Below are 26,855 nucleotides of genomic sequence, written 5' to 3'. Positions count from 1 at the left end.
GCACAGAGCCTTCACCGCAAAGCCCAGGCCGGTTGCTCCGCCGCGACCCATTATTGCTAGAATCCTAAATTTCCGGGACCGTGATGCCCTCCTGCGGGCTGCCAGAATCAAGGGTGAACTTCTCCTTGGAGCGAATAGAATCCACCTCTATCCAGACTACTCCGTGACGGTACAGCGAGAGTGCCAATCATTTGCAGCTGTGAAAAGGAGACTTCGGGACCTGGGGGTCAAGTACTCCATGCTTTTCCCCGCAAAACTTCGCATCGAACATTTCAACAAAACCTTCTTTTTCACGATCCCGGAGGAGGCCTCCAGGTTCCTCGACGAGCACTTCCCCAGCTGACCCACGGCTGCCGCGGACCCAGTTTGTCATGATGTCACATATATTGTTTGAATCAATGATGGTCCGCTTCTAGCCCCATTCACAATGTTTCACCCCATGCGCATCGCCTCTAGTTATTCACCTGGCTCCTTTCCTTGCAGCTTTGTTCCTCTGTCTCCTGGTCCTACTGCGGAGCGGATTCTTGCTATGTTTGACTATATGTTTCACAATTACTCCAGCCTTGTGGTTTGCTCTGTTTCGGCCAGTCTCCCCTGTTGGAGAACTGGTGTAAGTTGAATGTTTATAATTGTGAGTTCTCCGGGCTGGAGGCTACGGAAATGCATGAATATGATATTGCAGTCCACCTGCCTCCATCATACTCCTTCACACTTGTAACCTGAACTGAACACACTTGTTACTCCAACTGCTTTTGCACTCTACTTGCCCTCGTACAGTCCGTCGCGCCACGGCTAGGACTGCTAACAGGCCCCCAGGCGCTGATGCCGAGTTGTTTGTTGATATTTTGTTATGGGTTGGGTTTCATCCCTCTGGTTGGGGGAGGGATGTGGGTGGGGGAGGGGGGAGGAGACGTTTTAGTTCAAAAAAAGTTTTGACGGCCACCGGAGGAGCCACACACACCACAGCGTGACACCTTACATTTGCAGACATGAGCCCACATACATTCAGATTGTACATTTTCCACTTACAGATAACCCCTCCACAGTAACTAAAGCATTATCCCCTGAGTTATGGCTAGCACCGACTTGACCTTTATGAGCTGGAACATCCGGGGGTTAGGCAACTATAAAAAGATGCGGCAGATTCAGCTCTATGCTGAGCACCACAGAGTCAAAATCCTATGTCTACAGGAAACCCACGCTCGCTCGGAGCAATGTGAGCGATTCGCTAGACAATGGGGTCCCCAGAGGTACTATACCAACTATTCCACCCAACGCCCTGGCACCCTCACCCTAATACACAAGAGTCTGAAATTTGCCTGTCACCACTCCCACATAGATCCACTTGGTAGGTATGTACTGATCACTGGCATACTACAACATCAGGAGGTTGTCATCCTGAATATATATGGTCCCAATGTCGACGACCCCGACTTCTATTTACACCTGGCCACTCTACTTGAAAGCTACCCCCTGATTCCCATTTTATGGGGTGGGGATTTTAATGCAATACTGGATGTTACCCTAGATAGATCGGGCTCTAGGCCTCGCCAACTGTCTAAAGCAGCATATGCTGTCCTTACCACACTTCCCCATCTGGCACTGGTGGATGCCTGGCGACTGATGCACCCTGATTCTCGTGCATACTCCTTCTACTCCTCAGTACATGATTCCCATTCTAGAATAGACAGATGGCTCATCACAGATATGTTGGTCTGTTGCCTACCCCACCTGGCTATACTCCCCAGGACACTATCAGACCATTCACCGGTACTTATCTCCTTAAACTGGGGTCCTGACGCTAACAAAACCAGGCAGTGGAGGATGAGTCCGCATTCGCTTCTCGACCAGGTTTTCGCGTCCGAGCTGGAATCCTCTATTGGGGAATACTTCGAGATCAATACAAACTCTGTGTCAACACAAGCTGTGCTCTGGTAATCCTTCAAAGCACACACTAGAGGGATCGCTATCTCCAAGAGCTGTGGAATCCTAAAGGACATCCGCGCCGATATTCCCGATAGCGAATCGGCCCTTGCGGCCCACGAATCCCAATACGCTACAGATCGCTCCCCAGCCACCCTAGCGGTGCTCCGAACGGAGCTAGACAGGTTCTGTGTCCTTGCTGAATGCGAGGTTAAGTTCCTGGAATCCCCTCAATCGGCGAGGAAATATGGTGAAGGAGAGCTACCTGGTCGAATGCTGGCTAGATTATTGCGCCGTGAACTTGGTGCCCCCAATATCCCGGCCATAACTAGGCCTGATGGCTCACTTGTCACCTCCCCACAGGACATCAATTCTGAGTTTCTTTTGTTCTACACTTCCTTATACTCAGAGGCCGACGGCCCCCAGGTCCCTGAAATTGACTCCTACTTAGATAGTCTTCCCCTTTCAGTCCTCTCAGCCGACGCAAGCGGCTTCCTTGAGAGACCCCTCACGTTGGAGGAACTTATCGAAGCCATTGAGTCACTGTCATCTGAGAAGGCCCCTGGCCCCGATGGGCTCCCTATGGACTTCTATAAACAATACAAATCTCACTTAGCACCACACCTTCTAGCCCTGTGGGAGGAATCATGCGACAGAGGAATACTACCCCTGTCTCTCCGCGAGGTACTGATTTCAGTGCTCCTCAAACCTGGCAAACCCCCCACTCAGTGCAGTTCATACCGACCACCTTCGCTGATTAACAGTGATATTAAAATATATGCGAAACTGCTAGCCTACTGCCTTGCCCCGTACATGCCCCACATCATCCACCCTGACCAGTCGGGATTTGTCCCTGGTAGGTCCACTTCCCTCAATCTACGAAAGCTTTTCAACGTGATCAGCATGATCACCCCGTCCACACAGGTGGTTGCGGCTGCGCTGGGCATGCAGAAGGCATTTGACTCGGTCTCGTGGAAATATCTATGGTGAGTTCTCGAGAAATGCAAGTTCGGCCGCAACTTCCGATCTTGGATTAAGCTGCTCTAAACCGCCCCGTCGGCTAGAGTCCGCACGGAAGAAAGATGCTCCGTCCCCTTCCAAATATCCAGAGGCACAAGCCAAGGATAGCCCTTCTCCCCGCTCATCTTTGCCTTGGCCATGGAACCCTTTGCTGACATTGTTCGGAAATCACACTCGCACAGGGGATTGCGCACTGCCAGCCAATCCAATATAGTTTCTCTTTACGCCGACGATGCCCTCCTCTACATTCGTTCTCTTGAAACCAACCTTGCTTCCATACTGGCTGATGTAGCCCGTTTTGGAGACATATCTGGTTTGATAGTAAACTGCTCCAAGTCTACTTTATTTCCACTCACAGACTCAATGCAACCCCCCTTGGACCTACATGGGTTCATCTGGTCCCCGTCTGGTTTCACTTAACTGGGGGTGGTGGTCTCCCGACACGCGGCGCAATTACGCATCGACAATTACCAAAGTTAGCTCACTAACCTGACGACAAAAACCTCTTACTGGACTAGGCTCCCCGTCTCACTAGCAGGCAGAATCGGAATACTTAAAATGGTTGTATTACCCCAATTGCTTTATCGATTCACCAATCTGCCTGTGTGGCCAGGTGATGCTTTCTTCCAAACACTGCGCTCCCTCAGCAACACCTTCCTCTGGCACTCGGGCACGGTCCGCCTCAAACTGTCCATGCTGACCGCCCCCAAGGCGCTGGGCGGATTCAACGCACCAGATTTTATCAGGTACTGGGTGGTGGCCCAATCTCAATTCGCCGCTCACTGGTCCAACACCATCGACCCCCCCCCCACATGTTCGCCTGGAGAAGCTCACGGTCAGTGACCGAGTGATTGGGTCTCTGATCCTCAAGCCGATCCCCCCTGATTCAAACTCTGCAGACCCTGTCGCTAGCACATCCTTGGCATTGACCAAACTTTGGCCAATGGTTGACACTCCTCACCCATTTCACGGGGATCTGCCATTATGGAGCTTCCTTCCCGATATCCCACACATTCCACGATCAGTTGAGTCTCACTGGGCGGACACTGGCTTTCTGAGGCTCCGCGATGCCTTTGAACAAGGAAACTTTATCGAGTGGCCTGACCTCCCCCTTTCACTCAAACGCCGACCCTTGATGTGGCTACAATACTCTTCACTCCGGGAGAGTCTCAAATTCAGGTATCCCGATTTCCATGCCTTGTCGCCTGACGAGCCGATAGTTGGTGAGCTTTGTTCCTTTCTCTCCTTTAGGGGTAAGGTGTCGAGACTTTATTCCTTACTGCAGAAGAGAGCAGCCACCCCCTTCACCAAGCTAAGGCGCAGGTGGGCGGAGGATCTAGGGGTTGAAATCACTGACGAGAGATGGTCTTGAATGTGTGCTCGAAACCCATGATGTGTCCTATAACACCAAATTTAAACTAATGCAATTCAAGGTTTTGCACAGGTTCCACCACACACCCATGAAACTTCATTGTATGTTCCACGCCACCCCACCCACATGCCCCAGGTGTGGCATGGATCAAGCCTCCTATATCCATATGCTATGGACTGTCCCCGTCTAACCCGGTTTTGGCTGGACATCTGCTCCACACTGTCGGACTTCCTCGAACACACTATTGTCCCCACCCCACTGCACTGCTTATTCCATGACTTTCCTCAATTGGCCCGCAACTCTAAGAAACTAGCAGGCCTCTGCATGCTGTTGGCAGTTCGCTGCATATTACTATGTTGGCTCCGCCCTAGGGCGCCTACCTATTCACAGTGGCTCAGATCAGTCACATGGGCTCACGACACTGAGCAGTCCTGGAACGCAATGCAACACTCGCATTCCAGGCCAGGGGACATTTGGCATAGATTCCGGGAATATATGACCGCCATGGCTTCACCATCAAATTTTCCACCCTCCTCTCCGTTTGGCCCCCCGTAGATGCATACTCCTCTAGTACAGTGGTTAGTACCTTGTTAATTGCCAGTTCTCGATGTTGCTTCAGTCTACTCATTATGCACTGCCTAATATGTACACTGCTTGTGTTTTTAATGCTGGAGACGTGTGGCTCCCTCTTCTTTCTGGTAAACTGTCAATTCAAATAAAAACAAATAATACATATTAGTACAGTTCAGGTTGATGCTATTAGCAGTATCATCAAAAATAACATGATTCTTGACATGTATTCTCAAAAGTAACAAAAATAACATGATTCTTGACATGTATCCAACATTTTATAATTAGGCTAATCCTGAAGATCAACATCTAATACTCAGTGTGCATTTTGTATTTAAAACTGTCTGTAAAAAATATATAAATACATACCATAGAATCATAGGTGCAAAGACAAAGTACACCCAATGGAAAAGTTAAATAATTACCTATGGTCTCGCTTCAAGTGCCAACGAGTCCTTTGTGTTATATTCCAAAGAAGATAGGAGAGATGAATATGTCTTCTCCACCAAATTGGAACTAGGCAATAGTTGAAATGAAAATGAAATTAAAATAGGGTCCTATAAATATTTGAAGCCAAAGGGTAAGCGTTTTTGGAAAATAAGCAATCAGGTTGGTGACTTACCAACAGCATTTCAAACGAGATCATATAAGAAATGGAGATAGTTCAGAAATGGCTATGATCCACGTTAGGAATTATCCCGGGCCAATACTATGTTGTTCACTGACTGAAAGTTATGAAAGGATTCAGAAGGGATCCTAAAATAAGAAAGCATGACCCTTAATATAAGGTAAAAGTAGCGAGAAAAGTAAAGGAGAAAGCGAGGTTAAGGAAGGTATTGAAGGAATACCTTGTGGCAACTTACTTAGTCCTGTCAGCGCAGATGAGGAATTGCTTCCTTTTTGATGGTCGTTAACAGGAATCGGCGTACTTAAATACTAAGTCCGTGACTGCATTACATCTCACAACGCAAGTCGTCAACGAGTGACGTCACAGTGTAACCAATGTGACGTCACCGCACGCACGTGCGAAAAGGCGATACCTGTAATAGCGGTGACAAGAATATACAAGAAAGTAAGTAAACACTTAACAAGGATGTAGACTGTGGTTGCAAGTGCAAATAGCTGAATCATATATAAGTGACAAAATAAATATAATTATAATATTGTGATCAAAGGAAATAAAAGAAATATTATAGCAGATCGTATGGCGATCCAAAAATAGAGGAATCACAGGTCGGCTCAAGAGGAGGTCTGCTAAGCAAAAGTATAAGAAACTCAAAAAACAAGGATAAGTATTCTAAGTATGGGTAAAAAAGGCATAAGTGACAAGAGGGTGTCACAGTGAGTACAATGTCCATGCCTAGTGTAAGAGGCTGTTTGTACGGCTATTCATGATGGCGGTATATATACAGCACGAAGTGACACCGGATTCAAAGTATTGAAAGAGTTGAAAGAGTAATAAGGACCTCAAATATGATCATTATTTACATGGAGGTGTATTGATAGTCTGACTAGCTAATCTTTCTCATAAGAGTTCACAATCTTCTAAACATTAGAACATTATGGATAAGCAATTGAAAGATTAACCAAACTTGTGGATAAGTATGAATTAAAACTAGAACATGACATACGCAAATACGCAAATTTCACCCATTTCATAGGGATGAAAGCGATTAAAGAGAGGACCATGTTTACAGATTTCAACAATTAAGATCCAGAGAGGGGGTGGAAAGTGATCATCGTCCTCTGATTCTGAGCAGTGCCTCACCATTGTTTGGTCTAGCTAGTGAGTAGCAGGCCAATATGGCAATTGCAGTGGTGCAGCACTCTAGAAAGGTGATGAAATGGGCTAAACATAACAACGAGGTGGCGATTTCTCAGATCTATGATGGTATTTTTCCAGCACTTGAAACTTCTTTTTTAACTGATGACCTTCCACGTGGCGACATCATCAAAGCACACACCCTATTAGTGGATGGGCTAAGACATTATTTTAATCTAATTCTATATCTAATCACACCTATGTTGTAAAGACCAACCCTTGTATAATAGATATTGCAAAATGGCCAAAGGGGAGGTGATTAGATGTGCAAAGGCAATTTCTCAAGGAGGTCTAGAGGCCCTGTGCGCTGCGCAAGCGAGTTATAAGAAAATGTTAAAACAGGGAAAAGGATAATTTTTTCAGACAAACCTGGGATTCCGTGTTGTTCTCTATCCATAATAAAGATATGAAGAGTTTCTGGAAACTCATAGGAACAGGGAGTACTGAAAGCCAAACACAAATGACTGGCAATATTCCCAAACCTGTTTGGCATTCACATTGTATAGAACTTGACTCTGAGATGAGGAAATTCCCGACCGTGGATTGCAGTGTTAACTAGAGCTTGATGCAGGGAATATCCCTTTTAGTTTAACCTTGGAGGAAGTATATATAGCCCTAACCAGCCAGATATCGGAGACAGCGCCCAGCCCGATAAAGTCCCAGTGGAGTTTTTTAAATCTGAACCAATTATCTGGGTGCCTTATCTCATCAGGATCTTTAATGCAGCTATGCTACTGAACTCTGTTCCCCCAACATGGAAAAAAAGCAGAAATGGTTCCACTATATAAGAAGGGGGGTAGGGAGGATCCGTGGGACTACCGACCTATCTCCCTCCAGGATGCTGGAGGTAAGATCCTTGTGAAAGCTCTTCTAATACACTTGGAGGCCTGGATTGATGAGTGAAATGAAATCCACCATCTAGAGGCCAGATTCCAAACCGGTGTAAGCACTATTGATCAATGTCTAAGATTGAAATTACTCTTTGATAAGTACGTAGGGCTCCGAAAAAGGAAATTGTATGTCATTTTTGTGGACCTGAAGACAGCATTCGATGTGGCACCCAGGGCCTTGTTGTGGAAAATTCTGTCCAGGATGGAGATTCCCATTGCCGTATTAAGGGCAATACAAAGCTTTTATACTAATATTAAAGCTGTAATACGGTGGAGCACAGATAGTAGAGTGTCTAATAATGTTGCGATACAGAAGGGGGTCTGCCAGGGGTGTTTTCTTCAACCAAAACTTGTTTGCCTTTTTATCAATGGCATAATTCAAAAAGTAGCCAATTAACAATATGATGTACCTGTATTAGCCAGGGAGAAATGCCCTGTCCTATTGTTTGCAGATGATGCAGCATTTATATCGCAAAACCCATCTAGATTGAAGTTGCAGCTGCGGGAATTTGAGGAATTCTCCATGCAGAATGGGCTTATTATGAATGTGCTGAAGACTAAGGGCCTCATTACACGGATGTCGGAGAACCATGGCGCTATTAGCGCCATGGTTCATGCCAGTAATTTACCGGCACCGCCTTGGTGGAAAGGGGAATTACCGCCCCATTCCAAGGTTAGCGGGGCGGTTATTCCCCCTTCCACCATTGCCCTTCCCGATTCCCATTTTTGTCCCATAGGGCATAATGGGAATGGGGAAGGCGCTAATTACGGTACCGCAAATTGCGGTACCGTAATTAGCTCCCTGGGTCCCTTTGCGGGTTGGTTTTTAACGCCTGCAAAAAGCAGGCGTTAAATTCCCCAACCCGCAAAGGGACCTCGTAGTAAGGCGGTAAGCATTTACCGGTAATGGTAAAATACCGGTACCGGTAAACCCTTACCGCCATCCGTGTAATGAGGCCCTAAAACCATGGTATTCAGGAAATGTTACAATAGGGGAAAGCCTAAATTGGATTTGAAGTTGAGTGGTCAAGCAAGTCACAGAATATGATTATCTGGGCCTTAGGTTCACCGAAAATAGCAACTGGTCAGCCCAAGTTTGTAAATCAGATGTTTCTCTGGCCCGATATGGAGGGGCCATCGCAAAGGGTGCTCGTGATTTTGGGAACGAGGCTGCAAAAGTAGCCTTGAAGCTTACATCTTGCAGGCGGGACAGGCTGCCTTGCATGGGGCAGAGCTGTGGGGCGGAATAAATGGTAACCATCTCATGGTAGCGTAAAATACATTTGTGAAAGGTATTATAGGTCTGCCCCGTAATGCCCCTAATGTATCAGTATTCCTTTAAGTGGACCTTCGGAGAATTGATTCTATATGCAAGTTAAGGCCTCTCCTTAATTGGGTCAGGCTATGGTCAGCGCCTAAACTAGCAAAATATAGGCTAGCCCTGGAGGATATATTATCCCAAGAGGGCGGCCTTGGCTATCCTGACTCGCTCATATCAAGGAATCACTTGACATGGTAGGTTGTGGTGAATTTTGGACTGACTCGTGTCATATTGATTGTAGCGCTAAGCAGCATATTAGCAATGACCTGTCTGGAAGAGAGGACAACTAAATATTGGAAGTTGTGGGTAGTACAGACAGTCTTAGGAGTTACTAGGCAGTTAAACAATCCCTGGGTTACGAAAGGTACCTTGACTTAGTATGCACTATGTTTTCCAGGTCCCTAGATCTGAAGCTCTGTATGGGCATGCTATCGTTGTCAGACCTGCTGCACAAGTGAGACTGTGAAGTCTCCAATAAGTGCCCATTTTGTAAGGATAAGATCTGACAACGTGATGTATTTTCTACTTATATGCCTAGGATATATCGGCATTAGGAAAAGGTATTTGAAGCCATTGTTTAGCGGAAGAGCAACTAGAACTATTTTACAACGTCTGTTCTTTGCTGTAATTCTAAAGATTAACTTGTAGTTCACTCTGTTGATCATTGTCTAATTTGGACTTGGAGAAGAAGGTTACGTTTTACAGCTTAGCGGAACACAATTTGTGCACCTGCATTGTTCGCACTAAATAGTATGAACTTTATGCTAGATATTTTGTATGTTTGTATTGATAATCACATTTTTGCTTTTAAATATGGAGCTTCTTTGCTGTTCCAAATGTACTTGCACTTTTCACGTTGAAGCAATTAATTTATTGCTAATAACTATATTCATAGATGACACCATGAGAGGGGGGTTGAGGAGTAAGACGTATGAGATTATGGTGGCTTTCTTTCATGGCTTTAACCTTTGCTGGTTGTTTTTACCTTCTTATTCTGCTGTTGTGTTTTTCCAAAAATGTGTTTGTATTTTGCAAATGTATTATTCCATGAAGTAATTGTATTGTCTGCTCTTATGGTTTGTTGACCGAAATAAAGCAATATCGAATCGAATCGAATTGATTGCAGTATTGAAAATAGATGTGATTTTGGGATATGTAGTCCAGGTTGGGGATTGTTTTTTTTTAGTTTTCACTGTTTTTCATATTGCTGAGCAAAACAAAAAAAGGAATTGAGATGCATAATGGGAGGATTCTGTACCCTGCCATAGAATCGTGTGCACTATACATGTACGATTGCAAGAATGACCCATACTCATTTTCATTGGGGCGAATGGAGAGAAGTAGAAGTATATCCCTAGGGATCCTAACAAAGAACCCTTTTCATCTTACATTTTACCTACTTTTAATTTACATGTGATACCCAATTTGACAACTTTGGAGTGCTTCTGTGCATGCAGGTCCAGACCTATGGACCTTCATCCGATCTCTGTTCTGTCTCCATTTTCTTCCTCTCCCATTAACAGTGGTACTGGGTCGGAGGTCCTCTTGGCCCTCTTCCAATCCTCTAACCATCATTAATGTCTATCTAAATGGCACTGTCTTCGTTCAGGGCCCTCAGCCCAATCTCTTCCTTTTTTGATATGCGTTTCCTTTGTCTTATCAACTTCCTCCCTTCTCCTGTTACTCCTTCTGACACCTTTCTGGCACCCTCGTTGATCTCCTCTGCCAGCCCTCGTGCCCCTCTACCACCTCCCCAGGGTGTACCTTGAGCCTGTACCCCTCTGCGGAAGTCTTTCAAATATAGCAACCTGCTCCACATCGCTACTCTCAACTCTCTTTCTGCTGCCAAACCCTCCTCTGATATCTGTCACCTCCTCGAAAAACTCAACCTAGATTTCCTTACGCTCACCGAGACATGCTTTACGGCCAGTTCTCTCATGAGTTTGACACTCTCCTCCCTGTAGGCTACAAGATCCTCTCCGAACACAAAACCAACTGTCCTGGAGGTGGAGTAGCCCTGATCTTTCCAGAGTGGATCCCGACAGCTGTCATCCCTACGAAGGCCTACTCCTCCTTTGAATGCCTGGTATGCAGGCTCTCTATCTCTCCTGGCCTCTTTCTGACTGTGGCCACCATCTACAGGCCACCTGGCCAGGCTGCCCTCTTCCCCTCTAAATGGGCTGACCTCTCCTCTTCTCTCCTTGCCTCCATTCCTCATTTTCTCCTCCTCAGAGATCTCAACATCCACCTGGATGCTTCTAATCCCTCCTCTGGGTGTTTCCGAAAAACTCTCTTTCTATTCTGCCCTTTGTCCCGCCACACTCTGCTGGACATGCTCTGGATGTTATCATCACCTCAGACATCCCACTCTCTAATGCTCTCACCACTTCTCTCTCTTGGACTGGCCACTTTCTACTATGCTCTCATCTGAAACTCTCTATCGCTCAGGCAAAGCCCCCCCCCGACCCCCAGCACTGCCACCTACCTTCTCGGTCATTCGGCCCATGGAGCATGTGTCAGTGGATGCCTTTGCCTCTACTTTCTCAGCTCCTCCTACCCCTGCGGCTGACTCACACCCTGACACAGCCCTTCTAATCTGCATCTTTCTATTTCCAAAACCCTGGACATCCTATCCCCTGTCATGAGAATCTGGCTGAAGCCGACCTCCAAGTGCAACTCTTGGCCAATCCTGTTGCAGACTCTACCTCTCCTGTTGCCTCCCAGGCCCTCTGTATTGCTCTGGCCTCTCACTTCTCCACTAAAACTCAGGACATTATGTCCTCTATTGTCTCTTCCTCTACCTCTCTCAGCCCCCCCTTTGCCCATCTCTCCTTCTCCTTCTCCTTGCTCCTATTTCGCGCTTACAAGACCTATCAAGGTTTCTACACAAGTCTGATCTATGAAAGTGTCATCCAAACAGGTGTTCCCCTGCTCCTCCAGAACAATCAAGGACCATATTGAAACCCCACTCTAGCCCTGGCTGATTTCTGTAATCACTCTTTTGCCACTGGAACGCTCTCCTCTCCCCTTAAGCACTTCCTTGTGCAACCCTCCTCAAGAAGCCGTCTGCCAATCCTTCCTGCCCAGCAAACTATCGCCCTATCTCCATCACCCCTTTCCTGGGCAAACTCTTGGAAAAGCTGGCCATCTCCCAGCTTACTCTCCACACTGAATCTGTTGGTTGTCTCCATCCCCATCAGTATGGCTTCAGAGCTGCCAGAGGCACAGAAACTGCTCTCCTGAACACCTGTGATGATCTGCTCACTAACCTTGATTCCAAAATTCCTTCCGTCCTCATCCTCCTTGATCTTTACTCTGTTTTCAACACAGTCAAACATGCCATCCTGATGAATTGACTGGGTGAGAACCTGAGCATCACGGATCAGGCCCTGGAGTGGTTGACCTCTTCCTCTTGGACCACGCCTCCCATGTATAACGTGGTCCCTTTCTTTCTGCCTCCTCTCTCTCTATGTGTGGCGTCCCAGGGCTCTATCCTCTCACCCTGGTTTTTCAACCTTTACCTGGCCCCTTTGGCCCACCTGATCTCTATCTTCTCCTCTAACTTTCAGTGTTATGCGTATGACACTCAGCTTTTATTCAGGTTCCCCTCAGCCTCCTCTCCTGTCTCGCCCATTCCTGATGTCTATCTGCAATTCAGTATTGGTGCGCAGACAACAATCTCTGCCGTAAGGCCAGTAAGATGGAGATCCTTCTCATTGTGGCCCCGGCTCCTGCTTTCCCTCTCTCACTCTGCCCGCCCGCCTTCGGCCTTATTCCTACGCCTTCCTGTGAGGCAAAAAACCTTGGTGTCATATTCAACTCCACTCTCTCTTTCTTGCCTTACATCTCGGACGTCACCAGGAAGTCCCACTACCAGTTGCACCTCCTCAAAGGGACTCCTCCCTTTCACATTTTCCCTCAGACGCTCACTGTCTCCAGAGCCCTGGTTCTCTCTAGGCTAGACTACTGCAACAATCAAAAGGAAGTAAACCAATCTGCACTCCTTGTTTAGAAAATATTGATTAATGAAGTTTTACAACGATAATTTAGTAATTTAAGGTGCGGAGGAGATAAGAGACAACCCTCGCATATGGGTTGTGGAAATATGCACAACAAGAAAAAAGTTCCCAAATGTAGGAACTCCCGTCCTCTGCACTCTATAGGTGGCTCTATAAAGAGTCCTGGTAACTAAATATATTTGATTGATTTGTTTGTTTTACTATGTAAAAAACACTCATGTTCAATTTAACATCCATAGGTAAACACTTATTAACATACATCAGACACACTGACACGGTTGAATTTCTTAATCAAACTGGGTTGATTTATTTATGGCCCAACGCGTTTCGTGAAACAATCACTTCTTCAGGGGCAATTGAACAGTTTTTCACAACATTAGCTAGAAGAAAAGAATATTTAAATAATACATATTAGTGAGGGGCGCTGTTGCGCCGAAGCAAGATGGCCGCCTGAGTCTTCAGCTCCGGACTGCGAGGGCGCATACCATCCGTTTTACCCCGTTCAAATGCAGCTACAGGCTACACTCGGTTTTACTTTGGGAGCCAGAGACACCCTGTGAGGCCCGCACTCCGTGACCAGCTGCGCGGCGTGGCGTGCTGCTGGCCTGCCCTGTGCCAGAGCTCTGTGCGGCTCGGGTCGCTGGTGCTACCTGACTCCCTGGCATAGACGGCCTGCGTGGGGGAGGGGCACCAAATCGCGTGTGCCGGGCCGTGCGGCCGCACAGCCTGCCCAGACACCAAGAGATCCTTCACTTGCAATATACCCGTGCGAGCTGGGGACGATGAGCTTAAGCCGCCCGCTTCCCTATTCCAGACCGCAGCCTTCTGATACTGGACCCGCTGCGGCTGACACCGCCCGGCACCACCGGACGCCTGCTCGTCTCCCTCGCTCCCCCTCCGGTGGTTCTCCGTATGTGGCTTTACTGAGGTAAGGAGTTCGGGGAGCGTAGAGCGAGCTGCCTTCCCACGCAGCTGGGATCCAGCTACTGCAGCCACGAACTGGCCTGCAGCCCGTGCTTCCCTGCTGGGGGGCGGCCCCTGTCACAGCAATCGACCTCCATTGCCCGCGGCGGATTGTGCCGCATACCGCCCGGGCGCCCCGTGGCAACTGCACTGGCCCTGACGCCCGCACCATCTGGATCGCATCTGGGATAAACCCCCCCATCCAAACTTGCCACATAAATGGATGTCCTCCGGGGGAACCAATGTGGGAATATGCTGATACGCCCCCCTCTGCTCTCTTTAAAGAGCCCTGAGCTCCACTCGACGCTGGGGTGGCCCTGCAGGCACCCCCTCATGGGCTTTCATGGCTGGCGGGCCTTGAGCACCTACCCAGATTTATCTTCACAACTCAGCTCACGCATACTTGGTGGGTGCGGGGCCTCCTGCTCAATACCACGCCAACCCTGCTGTGACTGTGCCGCTGCTGTTTTCCACCCCAGCATCCCCACCTCTACGGGGCATCCCCACTGTTGTCACCACTAGCCATCCCTGCACATCGTGGGCGCACTGGCATAGCTTGGTGGGCGGGCTTGAAGCACACCCTGCCTGCAAATCGCCCACCGTACCACTGGTGCTGGGGGCTGGGTGGCCATAGACCAAGGTGCCCTTGGTCTGCAGCCACTGCCTGGAGGGCTGCACCACCTTTAAGCATCCAGCTCTCACCCAAGTCTTTTGCACCCGAACGCAGATCCCTCGCCTTGCGATCCCTGCTCTGTTGGAGACCTTGTGAGCAGCGGAGACCCCCTGATGCTGGATCTGTTTGTGGGCACCCTCCTCTGTGCTCTGTCTCTGCCGGACCGCCTAACCCAACCCACTGAACTCTCTGCAGCACTCCACTTGGAACTTGTCATACACCCACTTGGTAGGTGAGGGGCATCCCTGGGCCCTAACACGTATTCCATGTCACACCGAGCCTGCGGTATTATACCATCAATACCCTAAATCCTGTCGACTCTGCCCTAGGGGGCTTACATCTGAGAGAGCACAGTTCACCTAAATTGTTGATACAGAGCAGGACCTGGCTGTAACTCGGACACCGTCCTACAGACTGGGAAGAATTATTACTACAGTCCCAGTTGTCTCTGTGCTGCGGTCGGAGTTGAGGGAATCCCTCTACCTTTGAACATCTGCTTCTATCCGGGCCCCGGCCCCCGATCCTGACCTTCACCATGACCAAGGGAGATGGTGCAGGGAAGAAACAAAGCTCATTAAACATGTTTGCAAAAACTCCTTCCAACCCCGCCCCCGACGAACCCGAGGAGCAACCTGCCACCTCTGCTCCACCGACTTCTGATGACTCACAGAAAATGCTGGAATATATACGTGATGGCTTTACTACACTCCATACTAAACTAGACGATATGAATGGGACAATCTCCTCCATAAAAGCCCATATCGAAAGGAGGGATGGCAGAGTCGCTGAGGTTGAAACCAGACTTGGAGTCGCTGAGGATGACCTGGGCTCGCTACATGGTGCAGTCTCCACGCTCACCAACCGGGTGGCAGCGGTGGAGAAGAAAAATGACGATCTCGAATCCCGCTCGAGGCGGTACAACTTGCGCATTATTGGAATTCCCGAGGGCAATGTCACTGAGCCCATGGAGGACTACATAGAACGCATCCTCATGACACTCCTGGATGCCCCTAAACTTTCCTCACAGTTCGCCATTGAGAGAGCACACAGAGCCTTGACCGCAAAGCCCAGGCCGGGTGCTCCGCCGCGGCCCATTATTGCAAGAATCCTAAATTTACGGGACCGTGATGCCCTCCTGCGGGCTGCCAGAATCAAGGGTGAACTTCTCCTTGGAGCGAATAGAATCCACCTCTATCCAGACTACTCCATGGCGGTACAGCAAGAGCGCCAATCATTTGCAGCTTTGAAGAGGAGACTTCGGGACCTGGGGGTCAAGTACTCCATGCTTTTCCCCGCAAAACGTTGCATCGAACATTCCAACAAAACCTTCTTTTTCACGATCCCGGAGGAGGCCTCCAGGTTCCTTGACGAGCACTTCCCCGGCTGACCCACAGCTGCCGCTGACCCAGTTTGTCATGATGTCACATATATTGTTTGAATCAATGATGGTCCGCTTCTAGCACTATTCGCGATGTTTCACGCCATGCGTATCGCCTCTAGTTATTCACCTGGCTCCTTTCCTTGCAGCTTTGTTCCTCTGTCTCCCGGTCCTACTGCGGAGCGGATTCTTGCTATGTTTGACTATTACCTCACAATTACTCCAGCTTTGTGGTTTGCTCTGTTTCGGCCAGTCTCCCCTGTTGGAGAACTGGTGTAAATTGAATGTTTATAATTGTGAGTTCTCCGGGCTGGAGGCTACGGAAATGCATGAATATGATATTACAGTCCACCTGCCTCCATCATACTCCTTCACACTTGTAACCTGAACTGAACACACTTGTTACTCTAACTGCTTTTGCACTCTACTTGCCCTCGTACAGTCCGTCACGCCACGGCTAGGACTGCTAACAGGCCCCCAGGCGCTGATGCCGAGTTGTTTGTTGATACTTTGTTATGGGTTGGGTTTCATCCCTCTGGTTGGGGGAGGGACGTGGGTGGGTAGGGGGAGGGGACGATTTAGTTAAAAAAAAGTTTTGACGGCCACCGGAGGAGCCACACACACCACAGCGTGACACCTTACATTTGCAGACATGAGCCCACATACATTCAGATTGTACATTTTCCACTTACAGATAACCCCTCCACAGTAACTAAAGCATTACCCCCTGAGTTATGGCTAACACTGACTTGACCTTTATGAGCTGGAACATCCGGGGGTTAGGCAACTATAAAAAGATGCGGCAGATTCAGCTCTATGCTGAGCGCCACGGAGTCAAAATCCTATGTCTACAGGAAAACCATGCTCGCTCGGAGCAATGTGAGCGATTCGCTAGACAATGGGGTCCCCAGAGGTACTATACCAACTATTCCACCCAAAGCCGTGGCACCCTCACCCTAATACACAAGAGTCTGAAATGTGTCTGTCACCACTCCCACATAGGTCCACTTGGTAGGTATGTACTGATCACTGGCATACTACAACATCAGGAGGTTGTCATCCTGAATGTATATGGTCCCAATGTCGATGACCCCGACTTCTATTTACACCTGGCCACTCTACTTGAAAGCTACCCCCTGATTCCCATTTTATGGGGCGGGGATTTTAATGCAATACTGGATGTTACCCTAGATAGATCGGGCTCTATGCCTCGCCAAATGTCTAAAGCAGCATATGCTGTCCTTACCACACTTCCCCGTCTGGCACTGGTGGATGCCTGGCGACTGATGCACCCTGATTCTCGTGCATACTCCTTCTACTCCTCAGTACATGATTCCCATTCTAGAATAGACAGATGGCTCATCACAGATATGTTGGCCCGTTGCCTATCCCACCTGGCTATACTCCCCAGGACACTATCAGACCATTCACCGGTACTTATCTCCTTAAACTGGGGTCCTGAAACTAACAAAACCAGGCTGTGGAGGATGAGTCCTCATTCGCTTCTCGACCAGATTTTCGCATCCTAGCTGGATCAATACAAACTCTGTGTCAACACAAGCTGTGCTCTGGGAATCCTTCAAAGCACACACTAGAGGGATCGTGATCTCCAAGAGCTGTGGAATCCTAAAGGGCATCCACGCCGATATTGCCGATAGCGAATCGGCCCTTGCGCCCCACGAATCCCAATACGCTACAGATCGTACTCCAGCCACCCTAGCGGTGCTCCGAACGGAGCTAGAAAGGTTCCGTGTCCTTGCTGAACGCGAGGTTAAGTTCCTGGAATCCCCTCAATCGGCAAGGAAATACGGTGAAGGAGAGCGACCTGGTCAAATGCTGGCTAGATTATTGCGCCGTGAACTTGGTGCCAACAATATCCCGGCCATAACTAGGCCTGATGGCTCACTCGCCACCTCCCCACAGGACATCAATTCCGAGTTTCTTTCGTTCTACACTTCCTTATACTCAGAGGCCAATGGCCCCCAGATCCCCGAAATTGACTCCTACTTAGATAGTCTTCCCCTTTCAGTCCTCTCAGCCGACGCAAGTGGCTTCCTTGAGAGACCCCTCACGTTGGAGGAACTTATCGAAGCCATCGAGTCACTGTCATCTGGGAAGGCCCCTGGCCCCGATGGGCTCCCTATGGACTTCTATAAACAATACAAATCTCACTTAGCACCACACCTTCTGGCCCTGTGGAAGGAACTATGCGACAGAGGAATACTACCCCCGTCTCTCTGCGAGGCACTGATTTCAGTGCTCCTCAAACCTAGCAAACCCCCCACTCAGTGCGGTTCATACCGACCACTTTCGCTGATTAACAGTGATATTAAAATATATGCGAAACTGCTAGCCAACCACCTTGCCCCGTACATGCCCCACACCATCCACCCTGACCAGTTGGGATTTGTCCCTGGTAGGTCCACTTCCCTCAATCTACGAAGACTTTTCAACGTGATCAGCAGGATCACCCCGTCCACACAGGCAGTTGCGGCCGCGCTGGACATGCAGAAGGCATTTGACTCGGTCTCGTGGAAATATCTATGGCGAGTTCTCGAGAAATGCAAGTTCGGCCGCAACTTCCGATCCTGGTTTAAGCTGCTCTATACCGCCCCGTCGGCCTGAGTCCGCACGGAAGACAGATGCGCCGTCCCCTTCCGGATATCCAGAGGCACACGCCAAGGATGCCCCTTCTCCCCGCTCATCTTTGCCTTGGCCATGGAACCCTTTGCTGACATGGTTCAGAAATCACACTAGCACAGGTGATTGCGCACTGCCGGCCAATCCGATATAGTTTCTCTTTACGCCGACAATGTCCTCCTATACATTCGTTCTCCTGAAACCAACCTTGCTCCCATATTGGCTGATGTAGCCCGTTTTGGAGACATATCTGGTTTGATAGTAAACTTCTCCAAGTCTACTTTATTTCCACTCACAGACTCAATGCAACCCCCCTTGGACCTACATGGGTTCAACTGGTCCCCGTCTGGTTTCACTTACCTGGGGGTGGTGGTCTCCCGACACGCGGCGCAATTACGCGTTGACAATTGCAAAAGTTACCTCACTAACCTGACGACAAAAACCTCTTACTGGACTAGGCTCCCCGTCTCACTAGCAGGCAGAATCGGAATACTTAAAATGGTTGTATTACCCCAATTGCTTTATCGATTCACCAATCTGCCTGTGTGGCCCGGTGATGCTTTCTTCCAAACACTGCGCTCCCTCAGCAACACCTTCCTCTGGCACTCGGCCGCGGTCCGCCTCAAACTGTCCACGCTGACCGCCCCCAAGGCGCTGGGCGGATTCAACGCACCAGATTTTATCAGGGACTGGGTGGTGGCCCAATCTCAATTCGCCGCACACTGGTTCAACACCATCGACCCCCCCCCCCACATGTTCACCTGGAGAAGCTGACGGTCAGTGACCGAGTGATTGGGTCTCTGATCCTCAAGCCGATCCCCCCTGACTCAAACTCTGCAGACCCTGTCGCTAGCACATCCTTGGCATTGACCAAACTTTGGGCAATGGTCGACACTCCTCACCCATTTCAGGGGGATCTGCCATTATGGAACTTCCTTCCTGATATCCCACACATTCCACGATCAGTTGAGTCTCACTGGGCGGACACCGGCTTTCCGATGCTCCGCAATGCCTTTGAACAGGGAAACTTTATCAAATTGCCTGACCTCCCCCTTTCACTCAAACGCCGACCCTCGATGTGGCTACAATACTCTTCACTCCGGGAGAGTCTCAAATTCAGGTATCCCGATTTCCCTGCCTTGCCGCCTGACGAGCCGACAGTTGGTGAGCTTTGTTCCTATCTCTCCTCTAGGGGTCAGGTGTCGAGACTTTTTTCCTTACTGCAGAATAGAGCAGCCACCCCCTTCACCAAGCTAAGGCGCAGGTGGGCGGAGGACCTAGGGGTTGAAATCACTGACGAGAGATTGTCTCGAATGTGTGCTGAAATCCCTGATGTGTCCTATAACACCAAACTTAAACTAATTAAATTCAAGGTTTTGCACAGGTTCCACCACACACCCATGAAACCTCATCGTATGTTCCACGCCACCCCACCCACATGCCCCAGGTGTGGCATGGATCAAGCCTCCTATATCCATATGCTATGGGACTGTCCCCGCCTAACCCGGTTTTGGCTGGACATCTGCTCCACACTGTCGGACTTCCTCGAACACACTATTGTCCCCACCCCACTGCACTGCTTATTCCATGACTTTCCTCAATTGGCCCGTGACTCTTAGAAACTAGCAGGCCTCTGCATGCTGTTGGCAGTTCGCTGCATATTAGTATGTTGGATCCACCCTAGGGCGCCTACCTATTCACAGTGGCTCAGATCAGTCACATGGGCTCACGACACTGAGCAGTCCTGGAACGCAATGCAACACTCGCATTCCAGGCCAAGGGACATTTGGCATAGATTCCGGGAATATATGACCGCCATGGCTTCACCATCAAATTCTCCACCCTCCTCTCCGTTGGGCCCCCCGTAGATGCATACTCCTCTAGTACAGTGGTTAGTACCTTGTTAATTGCCAGTTCTCAATGTTGTTTCAGTCTACTCATTATGCACTGCCTAATATGTACACTGCTTGTGTTTTTAATGCTGGAGACGTGTGGCTCCCTCTTCTTTCTGGTAAGATGTCAATTCAAATAAAAAAAAGCTAATAAAATAATAATAATACATATTAGCAGTATCGTCAAAAATAACATGATTATTGACATGTATCCAACATTTTATAATTAGGCTAATCCTGAAGATCAACATCTAATAGTCAGTTTTTGACACGTGTCTGGTGCATTTTGTATTTAAAACTGTCTGTAAAAAATATATAAATACATACCATAGAATCATAGGTGCAAAGACAAAGTACACCCAATGGAAAAGTTAAATAATTACCTATGGTCTCGCTTCAAGTGCCAACGAGTCCTTTGTGCTATATTCCAAAGAAGATAGGAGAGATGAATATGTCTTCTCCACCGAATTGGAACTAGGCAATAGTTGAAATGAAAATTAAATTAAAATAGGGTCCTATAAATATTTGAAGCCAAAGGGTAAGCGTTTTTGGAAAATAAGCAATCAGGTTGGTGACTTACCAACAGCATTTCAAACGAGATCATCTAAGAAATGGAGATAGTTCAGAAATGGCTATGATCCACGTTAGGAATTATCCCGGGCTAATACTATGTTGTTCACTGACTGGAAGTTATGAAAGGATTCAGAAGGGATCCTAAAATAAGAAAGTATGACCCTTAATATAAGGTAAAAGTAGCGAGAAAAGTAAAGGAGAAAGCGAGGTTAAGGAAGGTATTGAAGGAATACCTTGTGGCAACTTACTTAGTCCTGTCAGCGCAGATGAGGAATTGCTTCCTTTTTGATGGTCGTTAACAGGAATCGGCGTACTTAAATACTAAGTCCGTGACTGCATTACATCTCACAACGCAAGTCGTCCACGAGTGACGTCACAGTGTAACCATTGTGACGTCACCGCACGCACGTGCGAAAAGGCGATACCTGTAATAGCGGTGACAAGAATATACAAGAAAGTAAGTAAACACTTAACAAGGATGTAGACTGTGGTTGCAAGTGCAAATAGCTGAATCATATATAAGTGACAAAATAAATATAATTATAATATTGTGATCAAAGGAAATAAAAGAAATATTATAGCAGATCGTATGGCGATCCAAAAATAGAGGAATCACAGGTCGGCTCAAGAGGAGGTCTGCAAAGCAAAAGTATAAGAAACTCAAAAAACAAGGATAAGTATTCTAAGTATGGGTAAAAAAGGCATAAGTGACAAGAGGGTGTCACAGTGAGTACAATGTCCATGCCTAGTGTAAGAGGCTGTTTGTAGGGATATTCATGATGGCGGTATATATACAGCACAAAGTGTCGAATGTAGGGTCATGAACAAGACACCGGATTCAAAGTATTGAAAGAGTTGAAAGAGTAATAAGGACCTCAAAAATGGTCGTTATTTACATGGAGGTGCATTGATAGTCTGACTAACTAATCTTTCTCATAAGAGTTCACAATCTTCTATACATTAGAACATTATGGATAAGCAATTGAAAGATTAACCAAACTTGTGGATAAGTATGAATTAAAACTAGAACATGACATACTCACTACAGTAAGGATGTCACATACTCATATTTAAGTTTGCTCACTGGTGAGCTGTTTGGTTGTATCCTAGTCATCATAATTTTAGTTCACCACACTACATTAAAGTAAGGTGAATAGGCCAGTTTACAGAAAAGGACCCACATAGAAGTCTTCATTGAGTCCCAATGGAGTCAATGAGTCCAATTTATGGATCCAAAATAGTTCTTTCTGTGCAAGACGTTTTGCGAGGTCACCCCCACTTGGTAACCGGTAAATGATTTCTAAGACAACCCATCTTAATTGAGAGATGTTATGTCACGTTCATTGAAGTGTCTGAAGACTGGGGATTTCTGGTTACTTGTTCTTATGTTGTATTTGTGTTCTGTAAGTCTTTCTTTGATTTTCCTTGAAGTCTTACCAACATAATATTTGCCGCAAGGGCATTTCAGAGCATATATCAGATTTTTGGTTTCACAAGTTCCATAATCCTTGAGTTGAATTTTCTTGCCACTATTTGTGTGGCGGATGTGGTCACCTTTCAAAATATTGGAACAATGTTGACAATTCAAACAGGCAAAAGTTCTGTATTTTTGTTTCGTCAGAAATGTTTGATGTTGGCTTTTCAGTTTTTCTGCCTTGATGAGGGAATCTCCAAAGTTTCTGCCCCTTCTGTAGGCTAACATAGGCGGTTCAGGAAATAGTTTGTTGAGTTTTGCATCAGATTTAATAATGTCCCAATTTTTCTGGATAATTTTTTTGATTTGAAAACTCTGACTCGAGAATTTTTAAATTGAACATGAGTGTTTTTTACATAGTAAAACAAACAAATCAATTAAATATATTTAATTACCAGGACTCTTCATAGAGCCACCTATAGAGTGCAGAGGACGGGAGTTCCTACATTTGGGAACTTTTTTCTTGTTGTGCATATTTCCACAACCCGTATGCCAGGGTTGTTTCTTATCTCCTCCGCACCTTAAATTACTAAATAATCATTGTAAAACTTCAATAATCAATATTTTCTAAACAAGGAGTGCAGATTGGTTTCCTTCTTCTTGATTGTACATATTTACCCATGTTCTGGTAATCACCAAACTGGGTTAGCATATATCAAATCAATCGCACCCACACAAATAATAAATCAAAATATGTAACTTTCAAAAATCTATTTACTAACTGATAAATCAGCAACCAATCTAGCATTCAGTGAAGAGGAAGCTAATAGAATTCTTGGTTTAATTAAGGATGCAGACACTACAGCATCTAGCAATGATAATCTAGAAAGATTAATATCTAAATTAGAAAAATTGATCAGACAAGAAATATCGCAAAAATTGCATGCTAGCACAGTATTTCAAAAGTAAAAAGATACCCAGAGGTCTCAGAGTTTACCTCAAACCTACATTATGCAGAGAGAATCAGGCATTTGTTAAAAGGTGGGAACAGATACTCAAAAATGCTCACTGGATCTAATTCTATTAACAATCGAGGAATTATCAAAATCTTTAACCTCAATCAATCTGGAAATTGAAGATATTTCACTACAACTCTCCAAACTGAAAACTGGTGATGAATTAAAACAAATACTTGATAATACAAACCAGGAACTGGAATCATACAAACGTGAAATCGAACGAAGAAAATCTAGGAAATTCCAGAGGGACACTTTAGATTATGCACGCGATATCGTATACTCCTGGCAACAATATTACAACAATTTAAGACCTCATAGAACACCACCAAGACCTCCCAGACATTCGTATCAACAAGACAATACTGACAGTTCTGATGTAACAAGTGGCGAATGTGAGAATCCTAATACAAGCACTAGTGAAAATCAACCACCAGTGAGGGAAGATGAACCATCAAACCCAATTACTTCAACAGCATCCACAAGTGGACCCCCTCCTTTATTAGAAGGAGGTGAAAAACCCATAGAGGGAAAAAGAAAGCCCAGGCAGAAAAACAAATAAAGGACTCCATTATCTTCAACATCCCATCCAAACACCTTACCAAAGCACAAGAGGACACCTTGAACTTAGGCATTTCATTCATTCCAACTAACCATACAACACTCTTTGAAGAAGTCAATCTCTTTAAATTGATTAGCAAAATGGAGTTAAAAGTCTTTTTTGACTCAATTCCAGGGCCTCCGATACAACGAAAACAACATGAGTTTCTAGTAATGAAGAAAAAAAAGTACATTTCACCCACAAATCAATCACCCAGACATCAATTTATTTAAACATAAAACTAACAAAGAACTTAAACGACTGAAGTATGGCACGGCTAACAAGCTTAACATCAGGCAGCCCCAATTAAAATTGATTAAAGAACTATCAGAGGACAACACCATCACACTCAAACCAGCAGATAAAGGCAGTGCACTTGTAATGATGGACACTGAAATGTACAACGAAGGATGTCTCAAATTACTAAGGGATGAAAGGACATATATGATACTAGACAATGATCCAAATATGGCTGTCAAAAAGGTCATCAAGAAGACAATTGATAAAGCACTTGACTATGACTGGATATCGGACCGTACCAGTGAATTTCTGAATAAAACGTTTCCAGTAATTCCAGTAATTTATGCACTACCGAAAGTACACAAAAACATGCAAGATCCGCCGTTCAGGCCCACAGTAGCTGGCACTGAAATTATCAGGCCGATTCATGGAATAATTAGCGCGGCGCAAGTGGGCAAAAACGTGCGATTCGCAGTGGAATAGCGAAAATCGCAGTGCAAGTGCGAAAATCGCACGAAAAGCAGCGCACATCGATTCATGGAAGGCCGTGCGCGAGAAAACCATCGGATGTGTGCTAAAAAAGTGCGCGGCGCACGTTGGGGCACAGGCCATCTAACGGCGTGCGCCAGGTCACAGCAAAAATCGCACAGGCCACAGCGAAAATCGCACATAGCGCGGCACACACAACAAAAGTAGGCGGAACACGGGGCATAACACTCGGAATGGGGAACAACTTGCCAAAATGTGGGCGTCACGGGGGAAGTACAGGGTGCAAGTGCGCGGAACGCCCACACGCTCGCCTACAACACGTATTCATGGAATCAAATAGGGCAAAAAAGCGCACGGTCAAACCAGCGCACAGGCACAAACACGACCGCCACAAGAAAGCAGGCAGTAGCGTTTCTGCGCCTGTAATAAATGTGCGCCAAAAGGTGCGCCAACAAATAGCACCTATATACAGTAATGATGAATGTCCTATACTGTGGCCCTCCAGGACAAATGACGTGCAAAGGGGTACCCACAAACACGGACACCCGCTGACTTAAAAATAACGTGTGCGTGTATTCCGGGGTGTGCGGGAAGTTTCACACGCGATTTGGCAGGGTACGTGGATTTCAGGGGTGCGCAGGAAGTTCCACACGCGATTTGGCCGGGTAAGTGCGCGGGAATTTCCACATGCGATTTGGCTGGGTACGTGGATCTCAGGGGTGCGCGGGAAGTCTTACATGCGATTTGGCAGGGTACGTGGATTTCAGGGGTGCGCGGGAAGTTCCACACGCGATTTGGCCGGGTACTTGCCTGGGAATTTCCACACGCGACTTGGCTGGGTACGTGGATCTCAGGGGTGCGCGGGAAGTTCAACACGCGATTTGGCCGGGTACGTGCGCGGGAATTTCCACACGCGATTTGGCTGGGTACGTGGATCTCAGGGGTGCGCGGGAAGTCTCACAAGCGATTTGGCAGGGTACGTGGATTTCAGGGGTGCACGGGAAGTTCCACACGCGATTTGGCCAGGTACGTGCGCGGGAATTTCCACACGCGACTTGGCTGGGTACGTGGATCTCAGGGGTGCGCGGGAAGTTTCACACGCGATTTGGCAGGGTACGTGGATTTCAGGGGTGCGCAGGAAGTCCCACACGCGATTTGGCCGGGTACGTGCGCGGGAATTTCCACACGCGATTTGGCTGGGTACGTGTATTTCAGGGGTATGCGGGAAATTCTACACGCGATTTGGCTGTGTGCTCCCAGGTATTTCCTGTACACCCTCCACGGCCCCTGCAGGCAGCCGACACCACAGGGGACTACCCTGCACACCTGCTCATGTCACCCAGCACCCCCACCCCCCAGCACTGTGGGGCACCCTCCACCAGGCCCCCACTCATGTCCCCTATCACCCCCACCCCCCCAGCAGTGCAGGGGCAGCCTCCACCAGGCCCCCACTCATGTCTACCACCACCCCCACCCCCTAGCAGTGCAGGGGCAGCACCACCAGGCCCCCACTCATGTCCCCTATCACCCCCACCCCCCAACAGTGCAGGGGCAGCCTCCACCAGGCCCCCACTCATGTCCCCCACCACCCCCAGCCACCGGGGGCAGCCTCCACCAGGCCCCCACTCATGTCCCCTATCACCCCCACCCCCCAGCAGTGCAGGGGCAGCCTCCACCAGGCCCCCACTCATGTCCAACTCATGTCTCCCATCACCCCCACCCCCACCCCCCAGCCTCCAGGGGCACCCTCCACCAGGCCCCCACTCATGTCCCCCTGCACCTCCACCCCCCAGCATCCAGGGGCACCCTCCACCAGGCCCCCACTCATGTCCCCCTGCACCCCCACCCCCCAGCATCCAGGGGCACCCTCCACCAGGCGCCCACTCATGGCCCCCTGCACCCCCACCCCCCAGCATCCAGGGGTACCCTCCACCAGGCCCCCACTCATGGCCCCCTCCACCCCCCAGCATCCAGGGGCACCCTCCACCAGGCCCCCACTCATGGCCAACTCATGTCTCCCATCACCCCCACCCCCCAGC

This window comes from Ambystoma mexicanum, chromosome 6p (assembly GCF_040938575.1).
Source record: "Ambystoma mexicanum isolate Mex_15411 chromosome 6p, UKY_AmexF1_1, whole genome shotgun sequence".
Lineage (NCBI taxonomy): Eukaryota > Metazoa > Chordata > Amphibia > Caudata > Ambystomatidae > Ambystoma > Ambystoma mexicanum.
Note: the sequence above shows the minus strand (reverse complement) of the source record.